Source organism: Salvia splendens, chromosome 22 (genome assembly GCF_004379255.2).
Source record: "Salvia splendens isolate huo1 chromosome 22, SspV2, whole genome shotgun sequence".
Taxonomy (NCBI): domain Eukaryota; kingdom Viridiplantae; phylum Streptophyta; class Magnoliopsida; order Lamiales; family Lamiaceae; genus Salvia; species Salvia splendens.
The window spans coordinates 17,149,688-17,154,687 of record NC_056053.1 but is presented as its reverse complement, the minus strand read 5'-3'; positions in this window follow the sequence as shown (position 1 = coordinate 17,154,687).

Below are 5,000 nucleotides of genomic sequence, written 5' to 3'. Positions count from 1 at the left end.
GAAATGGAGTACGTACCCGAGACTCTGGAACACCCAGCTGAGGTGCAGTGTGAAAATGTGAAGGAGGCGGGTACATCGGGGCTGCATGAAAGCATCAGAGTTCTACCGGCTTACAATGCCTGGTTGAGGAGGGTCTCAGAATTTGAACTAGACCCAAGATACCACAAAAAGGAGCTGGACCTCGTCAAGTTCGACATACTGGAGAAGGATAGGATTGTCCTCGACGAACAGGACATCATCCCGGTAACTCGTGGATGGGGGGCGTGCCTCCTCGGCAGATTCACCGGTCGCTTCCCGGGCAAGGAGGCTATACAAGGCCTTATGCGAAGATGGCCGTGCAAGTCAAGGGTCACCTACCATAGCAAAGGTTGGCTTATCTTTCAATTCGGGAGTGATGAGGATCGCGAAGCGGTTAGGCAAAAAGGCCCGTTCGAAATCTTTGGGATTCCACTAGTGCTACAACCAATGCCCGAAGACTTTGATCCGAACATGGAGCCGGAAGTGAACGTCCCCCTATGGATTAGGCTGGTGGACCTACCATTGCCGCTGTGGAACTTTACTGCTATTAGCAAGATTGCTTCCTGTTTCGGGACGCCACTATCCACGGATTTCAGCACTCTGCGAAGGGAGTCACTGGACGGGCCACGGGTGCAAGTCATCATTAATACAGCATTAAGGCCCAAGAACAGTATCACGGTGCAGCTACCAAAGGGACCCTATGAACAGAAAATCGAATATGAGTTCTTCCCGAGTTTCTGCAATGCATGCAAGATGTATGGCCACTTCGCCGACGAATGCCGGGGAAGAAAGGCGGCCTTTGAGCAACTCGAACCAAGCAATGCCTGGCCAAGAGCAAAGAGCAGAGATAGGGCGAGGAGCAAGTCTCGGCCACACACTTATGTTGGAGAGAAGGCCCTTTACAATGAGTGGCCTAAACCCGGAGGTAACCAAAGGGGTATGAACATGAAAGGGGTCTTGGGAGCCGGACTGGCCCGCGCTGAACGTTCGCAATCAAGGCCAAGACATGTGTGGACAGTAAAGAAGGGTATCTTTGATAATCCACTGATTAGATTACAAGGGGACCATGTTATGCCACCACCGGCAAATCTTAACGTCGGGGCCAAGCAGGGGGGGGATGGATCGGGGATAGAAGCCATCCCGTCATCTCCCAACAGATTTGAGGCACTTGCGGGGGAGGATAATGCCGCAACCGAGACCGAGTCACTAGGCCAGAATGACCAACCGGAGGATATGAATGCAGATCAGATCGATAGAGTCAAAGAGCTACTCACAGGCTTGGCTAAAATGAATGGCAAGGCGAAGGAAAATAGGCAGAATGGCCGCGATAGGAGCCGCGACCCTAGACCTCCTTGGGGCATGCAGGCTAACACCTTGGCCGTGGAGTCCCAGAATGTTCGGGCACCAGAAGTGGGGGGGTCTGGGGGGACCCATGCTACAGCCGTTACTGAACCCGGTGTGGCAGCGGCCGTTTCTGGGGTGATCACTGAAGTTGTTGGGGAACCCGGCGATGTCCATCGACTACACGAGGATGGAGTTGAGTCGGAGCAGCAGGGTGCGTGCGGCCAGCTTGAGGAAGGACACGCGGATCCAGGAGTGGGTCAAGGGGGGTGGAGCTGATCACCACCCGGAAGAAAGGGAAGAAAGGAAAGAAATCCAAAGAGAAAACAAATGAGAATGAGGTCTCGAATGCCGATCCAGTAAACGAGCCACGAGTCGACATCAATGTTGGGGATGGCACATCGGACCAAGACGGGGCAACCGAGAAGACGAGCCGACCACTAAGGGTTGGAGGTTCCTTAGTTAAAATAAACAAAAAGTCAAAATCAAGGTCCAAATCTCGGGGCAAGAGCACAGAGGATACCCCCTCCGATTGGGAGGAAGGTCTTGACGATGACCCCGGAATTCCAAAATGATCATCGCAACATGGAATATAAGGGGACTGCAGCAATTCCCCACGCAAGCTGCAACGGCCGAGTTCGCTAGAATGAATAAGGTCGACGTGTTGGGACTTTTGGAGACCAAGCTCCTTGATGATAACTATAAGTTCTTCATCAATAATCACTTCAAGGATTGGGACAAAGTAGACAACTTCCCACTGAACGATCATAGTAGAATTCTCCTGCTGTGGAACCCGAAGAAAGTGGAGTTGGCACCGTTACGGATCGAGGAGCAAGCCATTTATGCAAAAATCAGGTGCTTGACTTCCAATAATGTCTTCAATTTTGTTTTAGTCTATGGTTTACATACTATCCCCGATAGGCTTCCACTATGGGACTCCTTGATTGACCATGTTATGCAGGATGAGCCCACCCTCCTTAGTGGGGATTTTAATAATGTCATGGCAGAGGATGAGAGAGTTGGAGGGGTCGTCCCGAGGGAGTACGAGATTAAAGACATGGTTGATACATGTGCATTGCTCGGCTTGGATGACACCATGTCCACAGGCTGCAAATTCACTTGGAGCAATAGGACTATCTCAAGCAAGATTGATCGTGTAATGGTGAATGACGGGTGGTACTCGAAGGGCTACTTGGCTAGCACCGAATTCCTACCGGCTGGAGCCTACACCGATCACTCCCCCGCAGTCACTACCCTTTTCGGTAACACCGTATCTTACCCAAAACCTTTCAAATTCTTTAATTTCTGGCTTAAGCACGCAGGGTTCATTAAGCTTGTGGAAGATCATTGGGCGGCCGAGACACAAGGCACGGCACAATTCAGGCTGGCGGACAGGATTAAGAAGTTCAAAGGATACCTCAAAGAATTCAATTTCAAAGAATTCAGCGAGCTATCTAAGAGAACTAAGGCAGCCGTGGAGGAACTCGAGACACTCCAGAGACTGGCGGACGCGGACACGGCGAACACAGCACTGAGGGACAGAATGGTCATCCAACGACAAAAGACGGCATACCTTCAGAATTCGGAAAGGGAGTTTTACATCCAAAAGGCTAAACTTAAACACTCACTCTTGAGTGATAGATGTACCTCTTTCTTTCACTCCCTCGTTAATCGTAACAACTCACGGAATTACATTTCTTTTCTTCATAGGAAGGATGGATCTATTACGTGGGACCAAGAGGAGATCATTAAGGAATTCGTGGACTTTTACTCCGAGCTACTTGGCACGAAGAAGCAGCTGGCCCCTATTGAACCCGACATACTTCGCAGGGGACCTCTTGTGAGTCAAGATGACTGCCGGGACATGGTTCGGCCTATCACGGACGAGGAGATCAAGACGGCCCTTTTCGACATAGGGAATGACAAGGCGCCTGGGACGGATGGCTTCACATCAGCCTTCTTCAAGAAGCAGTGGGACTTAGTGGGCAAGGATGTCACCGATGCCGTGAAGGAATTCTTTGACACTGGCCAATTGCTTAAGTCCTTCAACACCACGATCGTGTCGCTGAACCCGAAGACATCTATCAATCCGACAGTGGGGGACTTCCGACCAATATCATGTTGTAATGTGTTCTACAAGACCATCACGAAGATTTTGGCAACCCGGATGTCTCCACTCCTAGAGAAATTGGTGGACTTGGCGCAATCAGCCTTCATCCCGGGCAGAAACATAATGGACAACATACATCTTGCACAGGAGCTTATGCGTGGATATGAAAATAGGAAGAATGCTCCAAAGTGCGCAGTGAAGATCAACTTGCGCAAGGCATACGACACCGTGGACTGGGACTTCCTTCGGGCAGTCCTACATGGATTGAATCTCCATCCGAAATTTATCTTCTGGGTGATGCAATGTGTCACATCCCCAAAGTTCTCGTTGGCCATTAACGGGAGCCCACACGGTTTCTTCTCCGGCAAAAGGGGTCTTAGACAGGGGTACCCCATGTCGCCTACTCTCTTTATCTTTTGCATGGAATATTTATCTAGGCTTTTGAATGCCCGTACTATGAACTCTAATTTTAATTACCATGCAAAATGTGAGAAGGAGAGGATCACGCATCTTGCGTTTGCTGATGATCTTATGTTGTTTGGCAGGGGCGATTACATGTCAATGGAGATCCTGGCAAACACGATGGAGGAATTCTCAAACTGTTCGGGACTAGAGATCAATAAGGACAAGTCCAACATCTTTGAGGGAGGAAAGTTGGCTCGGAGGGACTTGGACGAGATCAAGGGCATCTTCGGCTTCCCACTAGGGTCCCTCCCAGCGAGATACCTTGGGGTGCCGTTGGATTCGAAGAAGCCAAACATCATGCACTACTCCCCCCTCATCGAGAAGATCGCCGCACTCACGAAAAAATGGACGGGTAAGAACCTTTCATATGCCGGTAAAACTGAACTTGTACGGTCTGTTTTGCAGGGCGTCGAGTGCTACTGGCTGCAGGTCTTCCCGTTGCCATCAAACGTGAGAGACCGGGTGATAGCAATCTGCCGGGAGTTTCTTTGGGGAACTAAGTATGGAGCAGTAGCATGGAAGGATCTTTGTCTGCCCAAGGAGGAAGGAGGGCTCGGCCTCCGGGACCTTGGGGCTTGGAACAAAGCACTCCTTGCCCGATACCTTTGGAACATACACATCAAGAAGGACTCCCTTTGGATCAAGTGGATCCACACTGAATTCATCAAGGGCAAATCGATCTGGGAATGGAAGTTGAAGTCTCGGGACTCCCCACTTTTCAAGAGACTGATCGAGATCCGGGACGAGATGCAAGCCGAGTGCCACCAACGGGACGTCGAGAGGATTTGGGAGAAGTGGTATGCAACAAAAGGGACAGCCGAGGCCTACAACTGGTTTAGGCCTAAAGGTGAACGGAGATTATGGCACAGGTTTGTTTGGAAGGATTTCATCCCTCCAAAGTATTCGTTCACGACTTGGCAGGCGCTAAAGAACCGACTACCGACAAGGGACAGGCTTGGATATGCGGACATTGACCAAAGATGTCCACTTTGCAACACGGTAACCGAATCGGTGGACCACCTCTTCTTCAAGTGCACAAAGACAAGAGAAGTTTGGCGAGAGATCA